Source organism: Sparus aurata, chromosome 6 (genome assembly GCF_900880675.1).
Source record: "Sparus aurata chromosome 6, fSpaAur1.1, whole genome shotgun sequence".
NCBI lineage: Eukaryota > Metazoa > Chordata > Actinopteri > Spariformes > Sparidae > Sparus > Sparus aurata.
The window spans coordinates 21164236-21189867 of NC_044192.1; the positions used below are offsets into that span (position 1 = coordinate 21164236).

A 25632-nucleotide genomic window follows, 5' to 3' on the forward strand; every position below is an offset into this window, starting at 1 on the left:
CTGTTTGAGGGAGTAATTCATATTCTATGGGAAAACCCTGTTCGTACACAGGCAGGTGCTGTGGCTGAAGTCAGTGTTGTCATTTCAAAAAGCGAAGCTGTCAGGTGGATTGCAGTGAAGCCTCACTGATACGGAGGACACACTGTACAGCATCGTGTTTTCCTACATCTGACATGTCTGTGTTCCGTTCCCCAGGGATCAAGAAGGAAATACATCTATACTTGGAACAAATGCACTACAAACAGAAGAACCCACACTGGTCATACTTGTCTCATGCAGGCGAGCCATTTAAAACTCTGTCCAGCTGTCCAAACAGAGGAAAAGTAATTCAATAACTGAGGAACTGAGGATCCGCACATTCATTTAGAGAGAGTTCAGATGTATTATTGAATCTAAGCATTCATAAAATTAGGTATTTACCTGTTATTCTAAAACTGTTTGGGATTTTTCTCCCGCGGGGCTTCCTGACAAGATCTGTTTGGAGGTTTTAAGTCGGATTCTGAATGTTATTATTAACGTAGAGTGTAGCCTATGATTATGTTTGTTTTGGTACTTTTACATTGAGTGAAGCGTTTGGTGGCATTATGTGCAGGAAATGTCATCAACTCTCTCACATGACACATTGTTTTTACTTCTTTCATAGTCTCTCAATGTCAGTGCTGTTTTGATGATCGGCCATATGAAGTTGTCACACTCGCCTTTCCCGACCCCTACAGGTGCCCCAGGTTTAGGTAGAATGCGGTTGTCCCCAAGCAGCTGGCAAAGGGATGAAATTTGACGAGCGTGAGGTGAAGCTGACGAAAAAGTCCCCTTAAAACTGGCTTCAGTGAGGGGCGACCAGTTTGGATCATATTCTGTCCGTCTTGGTTGAAAAACACTGGGAAGTGAGGATAATACCAAGTAACAAGTTAACAACTGTACAAAAAATTACACAAACTGTAAACCTGGTAAACTGTAATAAAGAGTTATTAAGTGAATCTGTGATTATAATTTTTTTTTTGCCAACGTAAGCTGTTTTGCAGGTTTAGTATTTAGTGTTTATCATCTTTTCAATTTTGTGTGTTAGGATGCAAAAATTTCCTGATTGGCAAAACACAGAGTACAACTGAGGGTGAATACAATTTCAGTAGTTCTGTAGCTATTTGGTTATCAAAAGATCACCAAAGCTTTTACAGATCCTGTGTTGAACATGTGGAAATTGCACACCAAGTTTCATGCCAATCTATCAAAGAGTTGTTGAGAAATTTCCCTAAAAACCGCAAATGTCATCCTTAGATACAAATGTCTTCTGTTTGGACAGAAGAAAAGTGTATGACCAGTGTGGGTTCTTCTGTTTGTCATGCATTTGTTCCAAGTATAGGTGTATTTCCTTCTTGATCCTCGAGGAGTGGCATTAGTGGTGGCATTAGTAGGTGTCATCCTCTGGGGACCATGAATGTCTGTAAAGAATTTGGTGCCAATTCAATCGACCTGTGTCCATGGTGGACAATTCAAAGGTTGGCCAAAGTCATTAGGATTCTGTCATGGCTAAAATTACATATATTGTGTCCAAACCATGATCATTTGAATGTAGCAGCATGTGGACACACATTAAATATATATCTATGAATGTATCCTTAACAACCAAACAACAGCTTAAATGTTAAATTCTGAACTTATAAAGTGTAAGAGACAAATCATTTACTTTTCAAACCAACTGAAATCCTGAGCTTTTTTCTCCATAATGTGTTTATTTCTTTGCTGCCTATACTCTCTGCCTATACACCCTGACATTCTTCCCTCTTTGGGCCTCAGTGTTGCAGCTCACTCCTGGAATGGCCAGGCTTCTCCTTCAGGGAATTCCTCCCGCAGAGAGGAATAATGCTCAGGACTCCTCTCTGTCCCGCAGAGCTTTGTGTGTGTGTGTGTGTGTGTGTGTGTGTGTGTGTGTGTGAGTCTACTACAGTTCAGGCTCTTTGATCACAAAAGAGGAGGGTGGGCAGGTGGCCCGAGTGTGTGTTTATGTGTGCAGGAGAGGGGACACTTTGTGAACCTCTTCTGTAAAAACTTTCTGGGATGATTGAAGTCTAGAGAGAATAACAAACAGCGTCCCCCAGAATGACAGATGTGTCCTCTTGATAAATGCCTCAGAAACTCCCTGATTACTCCGGCTTACTGCGTATTATGTAACATTCACAGTTGCTGGCAATATGCTGCTTTGTTTTCGACCAATGCTGAAGGGGAAGTTAAAATTAAATCATATGAAATTGGATATTGTTTTCCAAAGTGGTGATTTAATTTAACTAAAACAGCTTGCATGTCAAGGGTCCATCACTGTAGCACACTCCATCCACTGATAGAGACAGCGCGATATGGTTGAAAGCTCCTTTAAAGAATTAGACAAGCACATTGTCAAACTACTTTCTCCAAAAAACACTTCCAATCAAAGGCGACTTGGACATACACTCCTAAAAGTGAAATCAAAACATCTGCTGAGCTCACATATCAACAGATCTATCTCCAACCCATCTGAGCAAACTCCAGCCATTAATGAAGACGATGAACAGTTTGAAGCACTGGAAAAAGCTTGTGAGTGGAGCTTCAGTTGTGTTTGTATTGCCTAATGAAAGAAAATCACTTTTATTTTAACCACTCATTTTAAGGGAAATAGTATAAGGATAAAAAACATTCCTCTGTACAAAATCTGACTAAATGTTGACATATGGATCATATTCTTCTCTTCCTTATTTACCAGGTTCGTTTTAGCAAACAACCTGATGGACTGAGCAGGCGTGTAATGCGCTTTAACACCTACAACCTGACTCATGTCTGTATTCCCTAGAGCGTAACGTCAAGTGACGTCAGTGTAAGCTGATGTTCACACTGTATGAACATGAGTCACTACCACTCTATTCACAAGTCATTATTAATAAACCTCCATCACACTGCCTATAGTCCTACATAAAGCTCCATCTCACTGCCTATAGTCCTACATAAAGCTCCATCTCACTGCCGGCAGTCCTGTGTAAAGTAATTGTGTAGCAAGACGCTTACTGATGGTGACGTGCAAATCACGCAACCACAGTGTAGTCTTTCTATAGCCTAACATAAGCTTTTTACCTCTAGCGATTTAATTTACGCTTCGAAGTCACAAAATTGGTGATCACCTGTGGAGATTATCGTGCTGAACAAAACGTGTTAGAATCATAAACCTGTGTTACCCATAACCCTGGTTCCCTCAACAGGAGGCCTGTTAAATGTTTTTATTTAATATTTGAATATATCATAAATATTAAGTATTATTAAATGAAAAAAATCACAGGCCTCCTGTCGAGGGAACCAGGGCGATGCTAACTTATGGGTTAGACTACAATAATATGTCATCGCTACACCACTCTATAGTCAGTTGGTGATTTGAGGGGGCATGAGAGGAGGAAGCCTCCCCCCTTGTTGGCAAAATTTCACAGAATGAATCCCCCTTGTTAACCCTCCATCGCCCCTTTCCACTCTGAGCTGCTGCACCAGCAGATCAAGCCATCTTTCAAGAGAGAACTGAATACATAAACCTCCATCTCACCGCCTAAAGTCCTACATAAAGCTCCATCTCACTGAAACCAGCTCTCAGGTAATTGCATAACCGCATCATTTCCACAGCATGGCTATTTCTTGCCATCACCCATGAGTGGACTGTGGATGATCACACAGTGACTGGCATCTCATGCCCAAATGATGAATGCACTGGGAGATTGACCTTAATTGAGTTTGATTGCAGCATCTTCCAGCAGGGCTCAGCAAAATAAAACTGAATGGGTTTAGTGGTCTGTGATGAGATCTCTTCTTTCTGTTTCTCCCAATTATGTGCACGGCTGGGGCTGTGGGGATATGGGGGATGGACAGGCCACGAATGACCCTCGGTCAAATATACAAGATTGTGTTTAAATTGGTTCTCATGAAGGCAATCAAGGGACAGATGTTTTTTTTGTAAGGTTGCAGGATAATAAGTCCCAGGGAAAAAAGAGATGTTTGTACAGTTTGAAAATAAAAGCTTGTTTGTTTTTTTCCCCCAGACTTGCCTTTGAAAAGACTAAATCCACTTATGTATTTACCACATTTACCACAGTTAGAAGCTCTTATGTTGTCGGGCAGATTCGTTTGACCTCCCATAAGTCACAGGCTCCCATTGTTTCCAGAAATCCATTCAAAGCTGTTCAGAAGACTGTGCTGCTTTGCTGATGTAATACATTAAGTTCCACAGGGTATGCCGCACAGTTGTACAAACATGAGTCTACACTTCTTCTATGAATCTTCTAAGTGACAGGCTTCTGTCTTTTCAGTGCATCATGCATTCGTGTTGATGTCTTTGTATTGTTTTGTGTTTATGTCAATGGATAACATTCAAACAACTATGTGTGACTATCCATGTGTGTGGAAGTATTTTGTGCCAAGTTTCACCCATTTCAGTACAGAGTGGTGTAGCTTGTAGTCCTAAGATCCCGGAAAATGGTTAGCATTCTTGCACACCCAGTTTCCTCATCTCAATGTCTGTGAGTTTTTGTGAATGGGTTTTTTTCTCGGTTAAATGCCTGATATAAGGTCTGTGGTTACCACACAAGATATTCACATGTTTTGTTCTACAACATTAAATACATAATAAAATGTCCCACCATTTAACTATAGAGCGCTAACGTGTCTCAAAAACTGACAAGGTTGCTTACAAGTGGCTAAATAAGACTACAGACGATGAACAATGAAAACAATGAGACTCACCTACTCACTGGTCCGTCTTTACAGGACAACTTTAGTTACATGCTATTTCAATTTTAACTTTACTACTTGTAGATTGATTACTTCACAGAAAATGTGCAAAGAAATTGTGAACTGCATAGTAAAATGCTTAGTGGTGGTGATGTTTAAGTTAAGCGCGCCGTGCAGTGTAGTCTTTTTATAGCCTAACATTAGCTTTTTACTTCTAGCAATTTAATTTACGCTTCAAAGTCACAAAATTGGTGTTCACTTGTGGAGATTATTGTGCTGGACAAAACGTGTTAGTATCATAAACAAATTGTCTGTGCCACAGAGATTATTGTCAGCGACATTCCAATATCCAATTCAGAAATCTCACAGGCTTTTTGTCGAGAGAACCAGGGCGATGCTAACTTATGGGTTAGCCTACAAAAATACATCATCGCTACACCACTCTGTAGTCAGTGGGCGATTTAAGGGGGCAAGATAGGACAATGGCACCCCCATTGTTGGCAACATTTCCAAAATGAATCCCCCTTGTTAACCCTCCATCGCACCTCTCTGGTCAGCACTGCTGTAAATAGACCAACACTTCAAGCCACCTTTCAAGGGAGACATGAATACAGATTTTTACCACAGAGTTAGGTTAAGAATGAACAAATCACCTGCTCAGCTACTTGACTTTACCATGTGGCTCAGTCTTTGAGGCTTTAGAGCACTCTTGCATATGGCATCTGCAAGATAAAACACATTAATTGCTGCCAGACTTCATTAGTCTCCGCTCAGTGGTCATCCGACTTGAGCTGCAGACTTTTGCTACACCCAGTTTCTATGGTTACACCTTGCTGTGCACTGCTCTCGGCAGTCAGAAAGTCCTCTGGAGAACCACACATGCATCATTTTCTCAGCTGACAGAGAGGTGAGGCAAGGTGAGACTGAGCACACACCCATTAAAAAAGAGAGAACAAGGGGAAGTTCGTACAGATGAAATTAAACATTGTGCCTCCAGAACCAGTTGCCAGATGTCCTTTGCCTGCTCACTCCCTCCTCATCATTAGTTGACAGCTCTTAAATTAGCACAAGCAAATAGGAATACGAACTACCAGAGGACAGTGCTCTGAGGCTGAAATGCGTGCTTTTTCGTGCACTTGAGATGCTGTCTTTGAACTATAGCATACATCTGTTGAGCTCCCCGGCTGCTGACCTCGGGGGGACGCACCGGCCACTTTCTCAGCATCTCTGGCCCCTTTCCTCTATGGGTAGCCCGTCCCCCACTGTGTCACCCCTCAGACCAGATGCTGAGCTTATACGTCCCAGAGGTTGAATGTCTTCTGCTTTCCACAAGGTCAGGTTTACTGCAGCATCCTCAAAGGAGATTGTGGTCGACAGAATGTGGTGTTAGTGGGAGATAAAAAAAATCCAGAAAGTAAAAGAGTCAGTTCTATGCAAAACGTGTGTTTTGGGCTCATGTGCTCCAACATGAAGACAGATACGGGCTCGCATGATGATGATAGGGGGGAGAACCTGGTCTAATGTGACTGTCAGGTGTGTGTCGTCCTCGGTGAACATGAGCCGCAGAGAGAGCGAGGGAAGGAATAAGAGACGATCCCCGGAGCGGCGTGACATCAAAACGCGCTGATGACCTAGAAATGGAGCGTGCGTATCCTGTGTGCGTAAGCAGCAGCAGCAACAGTGGGCTTTGTGGCACATGGCTCAGGCAGCTGTGCGCGTTGGTGACGGTTGCCTGTCACACATGCATTGCAATTGCATCTATTTTATCCTTATAGACCACGCTTGATTTTCATTTGTAGAGTTGATGTAATAAATGCGTGAAGTATGTGTGCGTGTGAGGTAATGTGTATGTGTGTGGTCCTCGCGGTCATTCCCTGTCTCCATTGTCTCATGATAAGCGCACAAGCACGACGATAAAATCCACAAATCGTGAAACAAAGACCCGCCACCGACACCTCAAGCACGATAAAGAAATTTTTTAAAAAAGCAGCGAATGATATCAATCTATGGTCACCATTTCTTGATTAATAAAGAGACAAAAAAGGCGCGTGCCAAATAGAGGGGGGATGGTGGTGGTGGTGGGGGCTCTCGTGTCCCCGCGCGCACGCACAACAAAACATTTGATTGGCGTCGCTGTGCGTGCGGTCGCGCGGTAGGCGGAACCTGGACACTCTTCACATCCCACTTTTTGAGGAGATTATTACGAGGACAGTTTTTGTGGGAAAACACATGACATTACCGCTGTCTGTCTGGACGGAAGGCGGACGGACGCAGAGGGACCAAGAGGCAGGACGACACGGCACCGCACGGCACGGCACGGGTCGAGGCAGAGCCGAGCACCGAGCAGCGAGCGGAGGCAGCAGCAGCAGCAGCAGATCCGTGTGGAGATATTTGGAGTTGGAGGAGGACGCTGGTACTTCTCTGGTAAGGCGCTGACACTTATCATGTCCGTCTTATATTGTATATAAAACTTGTGCTTACGTGTATGTGCATCACTAACCTGCACCGAGGCTACAGAACGGGGGAGTTAAATGTGAAGTCAAAGTCAAGACATGTCGGAGAGAGAAGGTGACATGACAACCGTGCTGCACTTGTTCCTCATGTTCACACTCGGTGCCCTCCTTTGGACGACACAGACCTCCTTTGTGAGCGCTTTCATCCTCGGGGCTTATCAGAGAGAATCTAGATAAATGTTTACTCTGTATCCCCGAGGATGATGACAGAAACACCTCTGTTTAAAAAAGAAAAAAACAGTTACCCCAGCCTCTCTCTACCATGATGATCAAGTGGCCTAGAGGGATCAAACTTGGGCATTGACGTGACCTTTTGGAAGCTCCTCCATGACCCTGTGATGCACAGTGGTTTTCATTCCTGCTTTTTGCTGGCACTCTCGACTTGGAGAAGCACAGCGTCAGTGATGCATGTTTTTAGTCATCCTTGGCCCCTGCAAATGCATCTCACAGTTCAGAGCATCATGATTTTTGGATTGACTGCCCATATTTTTAAGTGCCATGCTGGCGGAGCACCCACAGCTGGCCGACACCACCAAGAGTCACAGTTTGGCCACAGGTGCCATCTGGTCTTCGTGTTCTGTGACCTCGCCTCATCTGAGCAGGGACATGCCCAGGATTTTGGTGGGATGCCAAAGTTGGACTTTTAAATCATATGATATGATATTTTCTCAGACTAGGGTCATTGAGTGGGTTGTGGTTGTAACAACCCAATTTTGGGGGGAAATGGATGAGGAAGGAAGAAATAGGGATGGCTGTTTTGATTGATGGTGATTTACATTAATCTGAGATTGATCGACGATGGACTGTTAAATTGGGGTAGTCAGATTATCAGCCCTGGACGATTATCGGGCCAGCGATTCAGCATTTTCCAATTATCAGTATCAGTGATTTTTTTCTGTTTCTGATAATATAAACTAATATAAAAAATGTGATGCAGTACTTTGGTTCTGATGCAACATCCTGTCACACATGTCCTGCCCACAGTAATATCTGATTGGTAACACGTCACAATTAATAACCTATAAACACTGAATAATCTGAATCTGCAAAGTAAGTAGCAACTAAATGCATCAAATACGTTTATCAGATAAATGTAGTGGAGAGGAAGTAGAAAGTAGCAGAAAATGGAAATATTCAACTTAAGTACCTCAACATTGTACTTAAGAACAGTATTGGAGTAAGTTGTACTTACTGCAAATGAATATCTATCCCAAATATCAGTTTTCAGTCCCCTTGATTTCTTATAATCGGTATCGACCACTACTATAAAGACTTTGTTTTAATCTTCAAACCTAACAACAAAAGATAACTCAGAGGTGATTCCTTTAGACAAAGTATTCTCCAATGTGATGTCTGTGGTTTAATGTGCATCTCGGTGCGAGACATGAAAAGGTTTCGGAACTATTATAACGCAGCTTTTAAGCAAATGTGTTATTGGTTTGACTTATGTCGGTACATCTAGGTACTGAATTTTCTTACATAAAGGAAGTATGCATTACAGCCCAACCTTTTTATTGCACTAGCCGGTATAAGCAGCTGACATGGGCCTATCACGAATATATGTGTAGTAGTGTAAATGTTGTCAGGTATGTGGCGTTATTAAAGCTTTTTTAAGAGATTATAATGCAGAAAAAAGATGCTTGTGGTTACTCGTAATTCTGAAATAGTTTCAGTGCACAAAGTCATTTCGGACAATAAAGGTTATTGTCAAAAGAATAATCTAAGGTGCACCAGTGAGACCAATAAAAATATATTTAGTTGCACATGACAGATTTTTTTCTTGCTCAGGTGCGACCAAAATGGTTTCAGCCTGGAGCCATGCTGTACAACATTCTGCCTTCATTAACTGTCTATCTGACAATGTTGGAATTTTCCGTTTCTTCATATCGGTACCAGCATTGCCCTCATAAATATAATATTGGTTGGACTCATAACATGAGTTTTAGTTAATGTGTTTATATATCAAGTTAAGGCTAGGTGCCAAACATCCTGACTGGATGAAACTCTTAACAGTAGCGTGACTTCTGGAGTCACCTTCAGCTAGCAAAGTTGCCAGTCATTCTCTCCTCCACGATGAGTCATCTCACAGGCCTGTGGGCAGCAGGTGAGATTGTGACTGCAGGACTGGACCAGCCAGAGCTGGCGTGAGGAGAGCTCTTGTGTGGCCCGCTTGGCCTCTGCTGTCATAATTGACTGACTCCTCTGTCTGGCGTGTCATGGGCCCATGTGCTGCCGCCCCATCTCAGAATGAAATCACAGTGTGAACACTAACAGACTGATCCGGCCTCAGCCTGAATCGGGCGTGCTGAGCTTTTGATCTGCTGTGTGATTAAAGCCTTGTGTGTTTCAGATTGTTTTTGTGTACGTGTAGTGTAGATTGAAAAGATATTGTGATTTAAAAGTCATTGCCCCTCGGGTTGATTGCAAGATGTATCTATTGACATGAAAAGTCATAGAGAGTGAGAAGTGCTCTGCTACAAAGTTCATGGCCCTCATTCACAACTAGAAAAGGTTCTCCATGATTACAATCATGTCTCTTTCCAGTCTGTAGCCCTCACATCTAGCCAGCAGCAAAGACGGTATGACAGTTGTATTTAGTGTACTTAGTAGTTTTTCCTCTCTTTCAATCAAGATAGATGAGAAACGTTTGTGGCTTTTTCTCCCGTTTCTTCTTATCTTCATCATTGGATGAGACTCAGAGGTTTACTGAGTTAATATTAAATATGATCAAAGCTCTGTGTCCTCTTTAAATACTGTGTTTTCTCATCCTGCAGTAGTATTGGTTTACCTCTGTAGGAATGAAAAGAAAACATGAAGGGATTGTTCACTCTAAGGAGGGTAGTGGAGTGCAATGTATTTCGCCGTGAGAAGAAAGGAACACCCTGCTGTGACTTTGTCGACGGTATTAAACTCTGAAAGGACATGAGCTCCTGTGTGGCTTTGAGGTTTTACAGAGATTTGATTTTGGTCTTTGAGAAGCAAAACAGAAGTATTGTCTTAACTCTTTCCTCTCTCTGGTTAAACGAAAGGCGATGTTGGGTTTGCACGGTCAAAATGTTATTTTCGTGAGTTTTATCAATTATTTAATTTGATGGGATAGAAGATGTAGGACATGTCTGATGAGTCTGTGTTTTAAGAGCACATACTGTTTACTTTGATATTACGTATCAAGCTAATTGATGCCAAGAGAAGTTGAAAAATGAAATCAAAATAGAGGACAAAGATTGCAGTTTGGATCGTGGGTCGTGTTTGCAATTGAATAGATCGTGATGTTATTCTATGACCAGATCACCAACCCAGAGTTTTAATCTGATATTTTGTCAAGGTCAGGTATATCCGTCCCTCTGAGGTCAAGGAAGCTCATTTGCCTGTGGTTAGACAAATCACAGTCTTTCTACATTTTTCAAGAGCAGACTGGTTTATGAAAGACTTCTGGTATGTGAGGGCATATTAAGGGACATCATAGATGAATTGCTGCTTGCATAAGGTCATACCACTTCAAATAAATGGCAGCCCATTGGTTAGAGGAGCTCCATGTAGGAGCAGTTTATTAGACCCTCAACGCTGTGCTGACCACTAACCAGGAATAGATTCCCAAGAGTCCCAAGTCTGTGTCTTATGGGAACAGCTGTCTAATGTAATTGAAACATCATATTGGCTGGAAAAAAAGTGCATGCACTGTTAAATCAAAGTGTGACACCGTGCACAATACCACATTAAGCCCGGAATTTCAGTGGTGTCTCAAAGGATCCATGTCTGTGAGCTGTGAGCCGTTTTGATTGAAATGTTTTGCTTTGTCTTAGATTGATTGATAAGGCTGGGATAGATGACATATATGTATACAGTCATGAGCAAGAAAAGCAGACTATTAAAATGTTCAACGCATTGTTGTTTTTTTTGCTAAGGTTTGAAACCACTGACATGAAGCACTTTCTCACTTGCCCTCCTCATAAGGAAGTCAGAGTAAAAGGTCGCTTGGGATCAGGGTTGAATCGATTTTGATTCCGAATCAAAAAAATCAATCCAAATTAGCTTTTTAATTTTCTACCATAAAAATCAAGCGCAGGATTGGCAATTCTTCCAGTCTTATTTTTCTCTCCACTCCTTTTTACTTATGCATGTTCAAAGGAAGAAAATCCATGTCTTTTAAATACAGCAAAGCTAGCTTACTGGTAGCTTGCAGTCGCATTTCCTGACACTTACCCAGAGATGATCAACTGAACTGCATTGTAAGAGATGGTATGTTTCTTTTATAGAGATCCTTTATTGGTTTGTTTGGGGGAGAGGTTTTCTTCTGGACAGATTTGAGAAACCAAATTTTGTAACAAACAGAATGTTTTGTTGTCTGTTGCTGAGTCCCTGAGCGGTGGTGTTTTTGTTTTGTTTTGTTTTTTTTTAACTCTGGAGTCTTTATTTGTTGTGAATATGATTTGAGCTTGGCCAACTGTATCCACTGGGATAAAGTCAAAGTGTTGCTGTAAAATAACCCTATCTTTTGAAAGAAGAAATTTGAAAATGTTGATGACAGTTGTAAGTGCATAAACCCATTGCTCCAGGGTGTGACTGCTTTGGTCGCACATGTGGGCAAATGTTTGTTTAACAGTTGAGGTTATCACAATTTCTTCTTGTGTGTGTTGTGATATAAATGAAGAAAGACTGTCATTCTGTTTATAATCGTATACAAAACATGTGAAAAAGTTATATTGAAAGTAGGGCTGTCAAAGTTAACGCAACATCCTCTAACGCCGTAAATTTTTTTAACGCGCGATTAACGCTCGGTATTAAAAAAAAAGAAACACGCATTGTATGATTTACGGCCGTCGATGGCACCTGTAGTCTTGATCCAGAGGGTGGCAGAAGAATAAGAAAGGGAATCAGAAGAAGAAGAAGAAGAAGAAGCAGGGTTGACGGTTCGGGAAAAACACGGTGGACTGAAAAGCGAAAGCAAAAGGAAATGGAGAAAGGACTTATGAACGGCAAATTCACTTTTAAAACACAGCCTGATGGTTCGGTCGATAGGACAAAAGTTATCTGCACGTACTGTCGACATGAAAGGAGTTACCATTGAAGTACATCGAGTCTCAAATATCATTTGCAAGCCAAACACATGGCAGATGCAGAGAGCCCACCGCGATTTAAAAAATTAATCGTTTCACAGCCCTAATTAAAAGGTATTATCAGGTGCACCTACATTATGGGCTGGTGCACCTATATGCAACCATTGTGAAAGTTAGTCTGGAGCCCTGTGATCTGCTTGCCTTTACAGGTCCAGATGCAATGGTCTAACAATGGCATAGCTGTCAGCTCTGAACATTTAAAATTTAGAATCAAATGGAACTATGGATTTTGAAAATTGTGACAAAAGAACAGATTACAATTTGGGAAACCTTGCACACCCCAAAGTCTAAATACAAACCTCTGACTCTCAGCGAGAGCTGTATTTTTGCTCATTATCCATCGTTGGCCTATTATACCATTCTTAGTTCTATAAGGGATTTGATATTTAAGCCTTACATTGATCTGCTTACAGTGGCTGCCCGCTGTGCTTGTGAGGTCTCTGTCAGTGGACTGGGGATTTGGACTTCTGTAGTGCTGCAGCATGTGACAGAGTCAGCAGTGCAACATCCACCATGGTGGTCACACATTGCGCGAGTTGTACTCTCAGCTCTCTTTCTTTCGCTCTCCTCCCATGTGATGAGGAGGAAGCAGGAGGGAGACGGGTAGCAGATGCCAGAAGAAGATGGGACTTTGTTTGAGGGCACATGATTGAAAGAAAGACAGAGCTACCACTGAACAGTGTGGTGTGAAAGGAGGACTGTCTCGGTGGTTAGCTAATTGAATTCTGACTTACTGTTCTAACTAATGTACAGCAGGCATACGGTTTCCTTATAGACACTGTGCTCTTGACTGAGTCACTGCTGTCCTTTATGTTCAGTCCCTTGCTGCTGTGGTACTTTATGGTGTGAAGGAGCCACAGCTGACAGAAAGTCAGAGTCAAATGTCTCTTTTACATCAAGTAAGAGATGCTCAGTAAACAGGTAGAGCTCTTAACCAGTGAAAATCTAGTCCAGGTCTCCATTAGTATCATTGTGTAGCTGGCAAGCTATTTGAAATATTACTGAATTTATTTTGTTCATCCAGGAAAAAATGGGTGGTATGTAGCTTTAATATTTAAATATTTGCACATGTCCTTTACCATCAATACATAATCACCTGCAGTGTATCAGCAGCACTGTGTGTTTGTCAGATATTTTTGGTTTACATTTATGTAGCTATACTAAACCGTCTTGATGGGAAGAGTGTGCAAATCATGTCTGCTCTCACCATGACTTCTTCTGGCAGTGAGTGTACTGGAATTCACAATTTTTATTCCAGTGCTGTATTTGACAGCAGTCTGAGAACAGGCCAGATTTGATTTGGCATTGCCACGCCAGCATTGTGTTACTTCCCAGGCCAGCACTTATTACGCTCATTTAGTTCATTCAGATAAAATGAATGGAACACATGTGGCATGTGTAAATGCATTTCCTCTCTGTTTAAGGACTTTACACCCATTCCAGTAACTCTCTGCTTTGGGCAGAAGAATTTAATCTGATCATGCAATTGGGCGAAGAAACTAATTAATCTGTATCTCAGCACTTTATGTTTAGCTCATAATACTGCCAGTACATCCGTGAATATAATAAGTATGTTAAAAGTGTATTATTACATGCACAAATCTCTATTTTTAACCATACACCTTTTCTGACTTTGACTTTTCCTTCTACCTATATATATATATATATATATATATATATATATATATATATATATATATATATATATATATATATATATATATATATATATATATATATATATATATATATATATATATATATATATGACAGATAAATTAACGGCTCGATATTTGGAATATCGTTGGCTATTTATCGGTATCTGTGAAATTAAAGGCAATTGATATCAAGTCAGAGTGATACAGTGCTGTAGGTGGCTTGTCATGTCTTGAAAATTAATTTGGGATACATCAATAAACACAGAGAAATGGGATAAGTCGTCCATCTTTTCTCACTACATCTTATTTAACCCTCAGGTGTGCATAAACTACATGAACTCCTTTTTAAAATGCAAACATTTAAAGTAAACTCTCGCCAAAATGCAACCTAGGCTTTTTTGTGAATGTACCCGAGTCACACTCCGTGTAAAAGCATAAATACGATGAAAGAGGCACTTTCAAGATTTAGCGTATTTTCGTTTTTGGGTCAAACACATTTTCAATTGGAGTGCTACGGACAGTACTATGTTAGCATCAAAATCGCTATTTTTAAAACACGAAGAAGGCTCGACACGACATGAAACTTTGCTTGTAGGGTCTCGACACGTCACATGACGGCAGCTAGTGGAACAAGCATATACTAACGCGAGTTGTTCAAAAACTTTCTTTTTGATAAACTCTGTGTACACAAACAATGTTCTCAATGCTCGTGTTCATGTGTAGAGACCCTGGTGATACTACAAGCAAAGTTTCATGTTGTGTCGAGCCTTCTTAGTGTTTTAAAAATAGCGATTTTGATGCTATCATAAAAGTGCCCGTAGCACTCCCACTGAAAATGAGTTTGACCCGAAAACGAGAATACAGTAAATCTTAAAAGTGCCTCTTTCATCGTAATTATGCTTTTACATGAAGGCTTGACTCGGGTACATTCACAAAAAAAGCCTAGGTTGCATTTTGGCAAGAGTTTTGCTTTAAAGTTATTGGTAATCTTATTGGGATCAGCCATGAGAAGCAGTTAATTGTCAATTATCAGTATCAGCTAAAAAAAAAAAAGGTAGATAAAACACAGTCTGGCATCTTGTAATAAAATGCTTAGCGTTGTGCACAAGATCAGTGCACTGCATGTAAAATATGTCATAAACTCTGCTTGTGACAGTTAATTAGCTGTTTGGCTTTTAGGCATCATAGCACAGTGTTTGTGCGTTCTGCACAGAGGTGTTGAAGGCAGCTTGTGAGCCACAAAAGCCACAAGGCTGAGATCTCATTCATAATAAGTGTATAATTTGAACTAAATACACAGTGTTCCATCAAAACAGATATTGTACTGCACAGAATCTCAATAATATGTCAAATATTTGAAACAGCTCATTAACTTAAGAGCAACATGACATTCAGCAATCTTTTTTTTCCTCTAAATTTTGATTGGCTGTGTCTTTTGGTTGGGATGCCCATCCTGCTTATAGGTTTTCTCAGAAGTCAGTCCACAACGCTCGGGTTAAGTCAACAAACAACTTATATTTCCTTGCCTTCTAGTTGCTGTTTATAGGTGCACTGAGGAAATGTCTCTGTTATACTTCGCTTCAAACATGCACATTGTCTCAGGCGAATGCAGTTTTGTTTGATAGAGAATTGTGCAAATCATAGGAGGAAGTCTGCTTGATAATAGATTTCACTAGATTTAATAACCTTCACACCGGGCAAGGACCTGGAAATATTTCCAGAGGATTGGGGCAGGGACTGCAATTATATTAAGGCATGCATAAATACAGTAAAAGACAACTAATAATAAATGCACCAAATTTCACTTTTTTATAGAATCAAACAAATAGGGGTGCAGGAAGTTTTGGTTTAGACATTTGCAACGTGCTTTTATTGTGTTTGACTTTGGTATTTGATTGTCTTTTATTTCTTCTTGTATTGTTACAGCTCATAGTCTCTTTCTGTGTAATTAGTGACTATAATGACTCGGCCTCATTTATTGAACAAGATGCTAATTACATTCTAAGCACAAATTAAAGCAAAGCTCAGCTCCCTGCACTTTCATGTACAAAAATCTGAGCCTTAATATGGTATTGATTACTTTAGTCCTACATCTGACCGCTTCCCTTTGTTTTGTCCCGTAGGACCTTTACCTCTGTCCTCAAGACCATCTTTATAGCTGCCTGCATTGTCTTAAAGCCCGGTCTTTGGACTTCTGTGTGTGGTTACGCTGCTGCCTTACTGTCCCCTCTTGTCTGTGGGGTGTCCAGTGTTAGAGTTGAGCCAAAGTGACAGATAGTTTTGTGCGATTCTATAAATAAAACACATCATGAGTCATCAGGCTGGGTTCGCCCACTCAGGCGCGTCACAGTAAAGGCGACACTAAAGACAATACACATTGCATCATACCTCACTCTCTCCTCGTCCAGTCTCCTGTTATTGTGCAGACAGCAATCATCCTTGTGCTACAGCGAGCCAGTCAGGCCAGGAGACAAAACAGTAAACTTTTGGCTATCTTTAGTTTTAAAGAGGAAATACAAATCGCATGACTACCCAAAATCACCATGTGTGATCTGTGTTACTGAAGAGGAGGTATTGTGGAAAACAAAGATGGTCTTGGAGTTGGTTTTGCTATCAGAGAAGAGGTTTTCTACCTGCCAAGAACTCAACAAGTTGGATGGCTGTGGCTCAGGGGTAGAGCCAGCATCTTGTTATCTGAAGGTCCCTGGTTTCGATTCCCCTGGTCTGCATGCCGAGTGTCCTTGGGCAAGATACTGAACTCTGATGTGCTGGTGTGCACCTTGCATGGCAGCCACCGCCATCAGTGTATGAATCCATGTATGAATTACTGTAAGTCGCTTTGGACAAATGCGTCTGCTAAATGCCCTTCATGTAAACAAGTAACAACAAAGTATTAGGTTCTGGATAAGGTTGGTGTGTAATGCGTCAGTCTGTGTAAAACTACAGTATGTTTGATCCTTTCTAAATATAATTTGAAAGGAAATTTCTCCCCTTCTCTCCCTGACTATGCTAATCATCTGTGTCTGTGTGTTGAAAATAGATATGCAATGCCCAGCGGGAAGAGGGAAAAACTGGTGAGGGGATAAAAAAGAGTAAAAATAGCTTTGGATATTGGGTCAAGCGCTGTTCTCGGTTGCACCAACTTTTGCTAATTGGGCAGTTGATAGTAGACAATAAGGGGAGAACAGGAAGGATATGTATGACATGTAGCAAACGTTACCAGCTGGAATCAAACTAACAACATTATAAGATTAACGCCCACTGACGCCCGCTGTTTCCCCAACTTTCTGATATGATGAAATTGCACCATCTGAGTGAAATATGTTAAACCGCTCTCCAGTGTGATGTCACGGTCAGCTAATCACACGGTGCAATAAGGAAAGACAAGTTAACATAATGCAGAATCTTTACTTTGCGTCGACCCTATCTATTATATAGATGTTAAGGGATAGAGCTCTATGAATAGCAGAAAAGCGGAGATCCCCGAAGGTCGACTTGACTGTGCCAGTATTAGTGGTGGAGGGATGGATTGGCATAGATGGCAATGACAGCAGTGAGAGACAAAATAGACAAAGATGGTTCATTTATTCTTATATGACCATTATATGACAGGGAGCCCTGTGCACAGAACTGAAGTAATTAATTAAATAGTTGAGATGGCGAGCCTCAATGTGAAGCACAAATAGGCTGGCAGTTGCCTTCCTGTTTGGACTTGTTCTAAAAGCTTCATTAGGCTTGAAGAAAATGTCACAAACAACAAGCCTGTTTAATTAGAGCAGGCTGTGGGGGAGGAAACCAAATGTAAGACCACGCAGCCTTTGGTGGTACAAATGTCACCAAGGTAATCCAGTTCTTATATCACATCACATCACATCACACATCACATAACATACATTTTGTCTGATAGTGTAGCTACATCAATCCAAGGAAATAAAGTCCAGGCATCATACAGATGTCTTTCAACGTTTTAGTCTCTTTGTTTCTTCAACACACGTCGTGAAAACTGAAGAAAATAAAAGTCAATTTTATTTATATAGAGCCTCTTCACAACAAAGGTTAGTTCATGGCACTTTCGAATTAGAGCAGGTCTAGACCATAGTCCGTTATTTACAAGGACCCAACATTCCCCCATGAGCAGGCACCAGGCACATAGGAAAAGGAAAAGAAATGCCTTTTAACAGTCAGAAACCTCAAGCTGATCTGGACTCAGCCAGCCACCTTGACCAGTAAAGCAGTCACAAACAAGTAAGAGCACATTATCAATACATGCTTAAACACACAGGACTAAAACAAATGAAAGACAATTACCGTGTGCACCTCTTGGACCACACATTATTTTGGAACCATATGTTGTTCCTCTGCTGCCACATTGGATCTCTACCATAATGCTACTGACCACACGGCATCATGGCCGCCCAACAATGCCCTCAACCAAACTTTGGTCTTGTTTCTGTCTGCACTAACTTTCTTAACCAAACATTGTTTTAAGGTGGTAGATTTTAGAAACATTTTGTATCAATGTTATCCTTCAGCATCTTATTTCGTACATTTTAATAACTTTGTATTGGCTCTAAGGATTCAAATAATCATGATCTTCTGACAGAAGCTCTAAGACAGTTACAAAGAGTTTAGTAAGTAACTGATCCTGTGCGTCAGAGCTCCTGCCTATAACTTTGCATAATTTGGATATTCCTTAAAATCAGACATGTAGAGCAGACATCAGAAATTATGTGTTGTAATGTTAAATCAGATTACTGTTTCTTTAACAGTGTGCCACGCATTTCTCCGTTCCTATACCGTCCTTGCACACGTCAGCGTCCATCTGTAACGGAATGTAGGTTACCGAATCATCAAAGGAGATTGAAGAGCAAATTACTTCAATCTTTTTTTCCCCTGCTTTGAACGTACACAATAATCCCGATTAGAGACTCTATATGAAACACTTGACTTGCTGTGAGATTATACCTTCCACCTAATGGTGTTTATTCAAATACACAGCCAAGTAGAGACCACGTCCTGCATTATTTCATAGCCTCTGACGTGGGCATCTCACAGCAGCTTATAGGAACCCTGTAGTGACGAGGAGCATCTTAGAAGCTGACATACAAATCTCTCAGTTAGAAGTTAATCTGTTATTCTCCCTGCTGGCTAATCACAGCACAGAGAGAGAGAGAGAGAAGAGATGGCAGGAAAACACTGTGAGGGAAGGGAAGTGAGGATAGAGAGGCCCATCAGACAAGAAGTGTCTAAAGATGAAATTCTCCTCAGTTTTATTGTACTTGTATGTATGTTTCAACATTAGAGGTATGCATGGAAATAATGGGAGTGAGGTGGGTAAAGATATACGACAAAGGTTCCTCGGCCGGACTTTGTGCTGTCCATTTGTTGCATAGTTGGAGCCGTATATCCCGAGGCCACCACTGAGACCCATGTCTATCATTCTTATTGTTGCATGATGTCCAGTAGTAGTTTCACCTACACTAATTCCCATCAAAGCTCCACGCGAGCTGAGGTCTGAGTAGTGAGAATGATTAAAAACACCTGTGGGGCTCTGCAGGGCCTTAAATTCTATCTTCAATATTTCTCAAAATTAAGAACAGGATTGGTGATTTTAACTACACTACCCATGAGCCTCAGTTGACATTACTGTGGAGCAGAAGTCAGTCAGTCACAGTTTTTTAACAATGCTAACATTTTCTTTTAAGAAATGTATAGTATGTAACATTTCCACAGTTAATTGTCTAAAAACGACGGGTTAGGGTTAGACCTTTTGTTATATGTTGCAGAGTTGTGTACTTACATTATCCCAAATGTTTCCAGCAGTGTTCAAACCCAGACAAAATCTGCAATTTAATTTAAGGTAACAGTGCGTTTCATTTTGTAGCCTGTCTCTTTGAATGCTGGATTTTACTTGTATGGAACATTTTTGCACCTTGGTATTGCTTTTTTTTTTTTTTTTACTTAAGTAAAAGATCTTAGTACTTCTTCCAATAGTGGTCACTATAAGTTACGGGAGAGAGTCTGAAAGTGAGGAAGGAGGTCGTTGAATGTCACTAAATGTGATGTGAATAAAACTTACTCAGGTAATAAATTACCTCGTCAATTTTTCTGCCTGAGTCCCATAGATACATTTTCATCCGGTGTTCGTTTATTAAGGAAGACAACAACTTCTTTTTTTCAAGATTTTTTTCCGGCATAGACACCTTTATTATGCAGTAGACAGATAGGAAATATGGGAAAGAGAGGGGATGTGACATGCAGCAAAGGACCTCTGGCCGGAATCGAACTGGGGTCAGGTGCGTATGTGGCATGCACTCTAACCAATCCGACCACCTGCGCGCCCGACAACAACTTCTTTGATCCCATATGACTTGTCTTTTTGATTTTGATTGACAGACCCACAGCAGCGGAAATGACATACTTTCAACATATAAATTATTTGTGGCATTTCCAACACAAAATAAAGAAAAATGTATAAACTGCAATAAAGAAATATAGTATGACTGAGTAAATGAAATAAAACATTCTGTAGAATGAGGTAAATATTGGCAGGAGTTGTCATGACACCAAGACAAGAGGAAAATAACAATGCAACCACAAGAAAATAAAAAAAAAAGATGAGCATAAGAAATACATACAGTGTATAAGACATTTTGAAGATTTGCTAGACACATTGTGAGCTAATATCATTGGGATCAACAGATGACTGTAGGGATGCTAACAATTTCTGAACAGAAAATAACAACACATCTTATTTCAGGCACTCTGGATGTCCAAAATAATTCCTCCCACTCTGCAACTCTGTAATTGAAAGACTGACTCAGCGGACTTCAACGTAGTGAACCTGTCGATGCTGACCACGCCATATTCCGACTCTCAGAAACTCCTCCTGCAATACATCCTTTCTTGTTTCCAAGAGCATTATCTGTTTAACTGCGTATAATTATATACAAATGCTTGATTAATTCTTTATCACGCTCTACAGGAATTTAGTAAAGGTTTATTAGCACAAGCTCCCTCTCATAGGTAAAAAAAAATAGCTGATGGATAGAAATGCAGCAGCATAAATACAGAAGAATCTACTTCATGTCACATTTAGAGCTCACATATTGCAAACCTAGTTCTACACAGCTCTCAGTTAGACAGTTTGGTGATGAAGATAGCTTCATTTTCTCCCTGTAGCTGTTTGAGAGGTTTCATTCATTCAACAACAGCATGCAAGTTTCCCTGTAATTACACTGCATATGTGTGTTTGTGTGTGTGCCATCATGTGTATTTATGTGGATGTTCACCCTCTTGTGAAGAACCAGAATACAGGCAGATGGTTGTTGGGATGTGTCTGCCGAGTGTTTCCTGCTTATTTCAAGCAGCTGTTGTGTTCAGTGGCACGTGCAGCAGCCGCACTTAAACACAGCTTTGTGTGTGACATGACGTTGGGTTACAGCCAGGCTATTCACTCCTCTGCAGCTATTTTTAGACAGGAGAAAGAGCGTATGGATGGAGCGACCTGGGCTGTTTCATCCTGATTCCCAGCCTGAGTGAGATGGGTTCTAATCTGGTCTACTCGATCATCCCTGACTGTCAGAGGTCACAAGTCTCAACTCACTGTTTTACGATAAAATGATCTCTGATAGATCTATTAGCTGCTCATCAGTGAAATTGTGGGCATGTGTAATCTCTTAATCTGCAGAAATCTCTTCCTGTTCATGGACATAAAGAGAGGATGGGGGAATTTTTTTAGTGATTATTAAAGCGACAGTTCACCCCCCAAATCACGCATGATTAGCTATGAACTAAACTCAACGGTACAAAGCAGTACGCTGAATAGACTAGGTCTATGCTACTGTATTTTATTGTCTGTACTGGTACTTGGAGAGTGTAATATTTTCTGAGGTGGTACATGGTGACATAGGTCTGAGAAACACTGATCTAGATATTAGATAGCACTACAAGTGAGACGAAAAGTCTGTATTTTTCATTTCAGGATAAACTGTCCCTTTAAAAATCAGGCATGGCAGCTATAATCCCCTTAAAAAAAAGTTTATTGAGTGAGATATTTTCATTTCTCAGAATTGCTGATGAGATGGGTTTGCTGTCTTTCAAATGACCTGCATAGACATGATGATGCTAGCAGAGGAAGGCATGGTCTTGATGGCATTTAAAACATTGTTGCTCTGCTTTCACTGCATCCACGGAGCTGGGTGTGGGGAAAAAGAGAGAAAAAGAGTCATGATTGTCCACAAGCCCTGCAACAGATTGAGAGAAAATTACAGCGGTCACTCAATTAAGAGAGCTTATGTGGCCAGAAAGGCATGAGAATGTCATCAAGTAGTGACGGAGGACGCAGTGTTACACTTTGAGATTACTCATTGCATAAACTGCTCACACACGCACACACAGAGCCACACATTTAATTATTCACGGAACGCACACTACAAACCCAGATGCACACATGCATAGCAATAAGTGAGGATGAATCAGCATGCGCAGTGTTGTTTGGTTCAGGTATCAGTTGAGGAATAACAATCAGTGGAAGAGCCTGGCTCCGTCTGCCTCCTTGTGGGATGACGTTTCCCTACAGAGTCGCTGACGTCAGAGCCGGTGAAGTGGGGCGCATGCACTCGCTGTGTGTTGGCAAACTGAGGTGATGTTTTGGATGAGGGCTTGAGCAAACATAGCCTCTGCTGTTGCTGTGAAAAGACTCATTTACTCCCACCAAAAAGCATCACAATGTAGCTTTAACTCTTACATAGGATTTCGGAAGTTTGATCATCAATAGGGAGACATTGGATTTCTAATGGTGGTTTTTTTTCTCCACCTAGTTCTGCTGTTTATTCTGCTTTTCTCTTCTATAAAACTACTGTTTTATTTTTTTGTTCTAAGGCTTTATAAAACTGTGCTTCTGAGAAATGTGGTGTATTAGACTTATTTTATCAGCAACAGATGGCACCTCTGAGACAATCAGACTGTAGAAGAAGACTGATTATCACCATGTCAGCCTTGTTATGTGTTGCACATGTAAACATCATAGCCTGGTTCCAGAAACCGAGACGAGCCCTTATCACAGCTTTTAGAAACGAGGATATTGCGACTTGGAGTATTCTGATAGCAACATGGGATACTGTGGCATGTTAATACCAACTTATCCAAGTGATATTGAATATCCTTTGTTGGGAGAGACCACGGTGACTGAGATGAGAAATCAACACCAGGTCCAGGCAGACGATCAATGAATAAGCAGGTTTCTCTTTGTCAGACACTATAGCCACATAAACATATCAAACAAAAACAGATAATTTAATTGATAATCAAGTATGGATTGACCAATATTGATTTTTTTCCATTGACACTGATACTATCACAGATAACTGATCGTAACAATTTCACACTTTTGTATTTTACAAATATGGTTTGTAGTTTATGCACACCTCAGGGTAAGAAAGGTGTAGTGACCAAATCTGCATAATGCTAAATAATATTTCTTCTTCTTCTTCTTCTTCTTCTTCTTCTTCTTCTACTTCTACTTCTTCTTCTTCTACTACTACTTCTTCTTCTTCTTCTTCTACTTCTTCTTCTACTACTTCTTCTCTGTGTCTGTTGGGGGGGTTTGCCAATTTTTAATTCTTTCTGTAATGCAGTTTGTAGATGTTGTGCTTGTGCCAATAAAAAATGTTTTGCTTCATATTACTGAATATATACATTTCACAGATACCGATAAATTCCCAATGATATGATTTTCCTAATATCGGTCTGATATATATCATGCATTATTGCAGAGACAAAATTGCGTTCCTTAAAAGAGGCATTAAGTCAAACATTGAATTTAAATATAAATAGCACAATTTCCAAATTGTATCATTCATCCCAATTTTCCTTCCTAAACATAAATATTTGGCTGAAGTCCTTATCGAAGTATAAAACTATCCATCCTGCACTTTCTCGTGTTCCTTTCAACATCATATCCAGAACAACCATCATAAGGTCCACAACGTTATGGGATACTAATGAGAATGTAAACTCACATAAACCTACATTATTTATTTGTATATCTCATAAATCGTTGTTGCTCTTCGGTCACACTGCTGCTTTTGAAAAGTGAAGGTCTGCCCCCATAGCAATGTTTTTCTTTTGGCAGGAAGATGTTTTGAAGTCAGGGTAAACTAATTGCTCACGCAGATAGCTGCAATGTGTTTTCGGATGACATCGTGTCTACAGACTACAGAGCATTTCAGTTTTGCTGAGCAGTTCTTACGGATACACAACTCTTCCTCTGTTTCATACCACAATGGTGCTATGGTAACTGGCGTTCAGGCCCGGCGGGCTGAACTCAATTGTGCTTGTGCTCGTTCTCATTTTCCTTCAGTCCAGGTTTGTGATTGTAGACATTGTACACAATACCGGATATCAGAAAAAGTACTTCTTCTGCCAAAACCTTGTCCTACTTTTAAAGGACCATTTCCCCCACAGAGTTTTTAGCTACCTCCGTTTCACCTTCATTTGCTTCAAACTTGAGCAGGACTGTAGAACAAGCTTTCTAAAAATCAGAGCTTCTGACTGAATGAATGTGCCCTCACTCAACTATTTCTAAGAATGTTATGCATGCCCTTGTTATTGAACATAATGATTGTAGGGGCCACAACGCACCCTTGGAGCCGGACAAGCCCATCGTGTATTGTCCTTGAATGGCTCCCCCCAGCCTCCTTGTGATTTGTAGACTATCTGAGTGGCAGTGTGGTTCTGTGCGGTGATTTGTCCCACGAGAGGGGCCCTGCCCTTGCCATTGCTGTCGTCAGCAACTCTGCTACAACTGTGCATGAATACAGGATACTGGCATTTGCTGAATTCAAGGTGGCGTCTTTTCAATTAGAGCCCAGTGAAATACCTTTTCAGCCTCTCGAGTGGCCTGGCGAACTAAAGCCAAGGGGGCCCCGGCAGTATAATGATGCCTGGCACAATAGTACTACTGTTCTCCAACCCGTTCCCAGGAAACCGCACAACATGTGCCATTGTGCCTCTGTGCTTTGCTGCCCAACCACGTTGCCTGGCTTTAGCTGGAGACACCGAGAGGCCTGGCTGTGCAGTGAAGCTCGCAGCAGCGTGGTTGGTGAGACAGGTTCAGAGGGCTGCTCGATGAAGACCAGGGTTTATTCACCTCACTCCGCGTTTGATGTGTTAAAATAATTTTACGAAAAGCTACATTTTAAAAGGGCAGGGCTGTAGAGCGGAAGAAGCCCGAGGGAAAAGGACAGCTGAGTGGTTGCCAGCAATGGTAGTAGAGAAAGCCCTGAGCATTGTTGCGATGTTGAACCCTCCTCAATAAAAGAGGAAACCGAGAGAAAAGTGACAAGCAGAAAAATGGGGGCACAAAGACAGCTAGAACTGGTTTGTGGCTGGTCCTAGCTGGTTCTTCTCTATTTAACTCAATGCTGGGGGTTTCAACCGTTTGTCTGAGTTCCTCCTCTATGGCCCCCAACGTGCTCTCCATTATAGCCTCCAGTGCTGTTTATGCACCAGAGAAAAGAAGATCATTCAGGACCAGCCAGATAGGGGGCTTTGGTCAACAGCATCCAGGAGATACATGGCACAGGGGCCTTTCTGGGCCCCTCAAGC

At 41.1% G+C, this 25632-nt stretch overlaps 1 protein-coding gene across 2 annotated transcripts in view; it reads left to right on the plus strand.

Moving 5' to 3' along the window:
• Positions 1 to 6831: 6831 nt before the first annotated feature.
• LOC115583429 (sodium-coupled neutral amino acid transporter 3-like) overlaps positions 6832 to 25632 on the plus strand; it is a 45364-nt gene continuing 26563 nt past the window's right edge. The window contains exon 1 of one of the 2 annotated variants that reach the window (XM_030420260.1): positions 6832 to 7158. The gene's annotated coding sequence lies outside the window, so the exon portion shown is untranslated. The remainder of the gene's footprint in view (positions 7159 to 25632) is intronic. The other variant, XM_030420261.1, reaches the window with a different exon arrangement.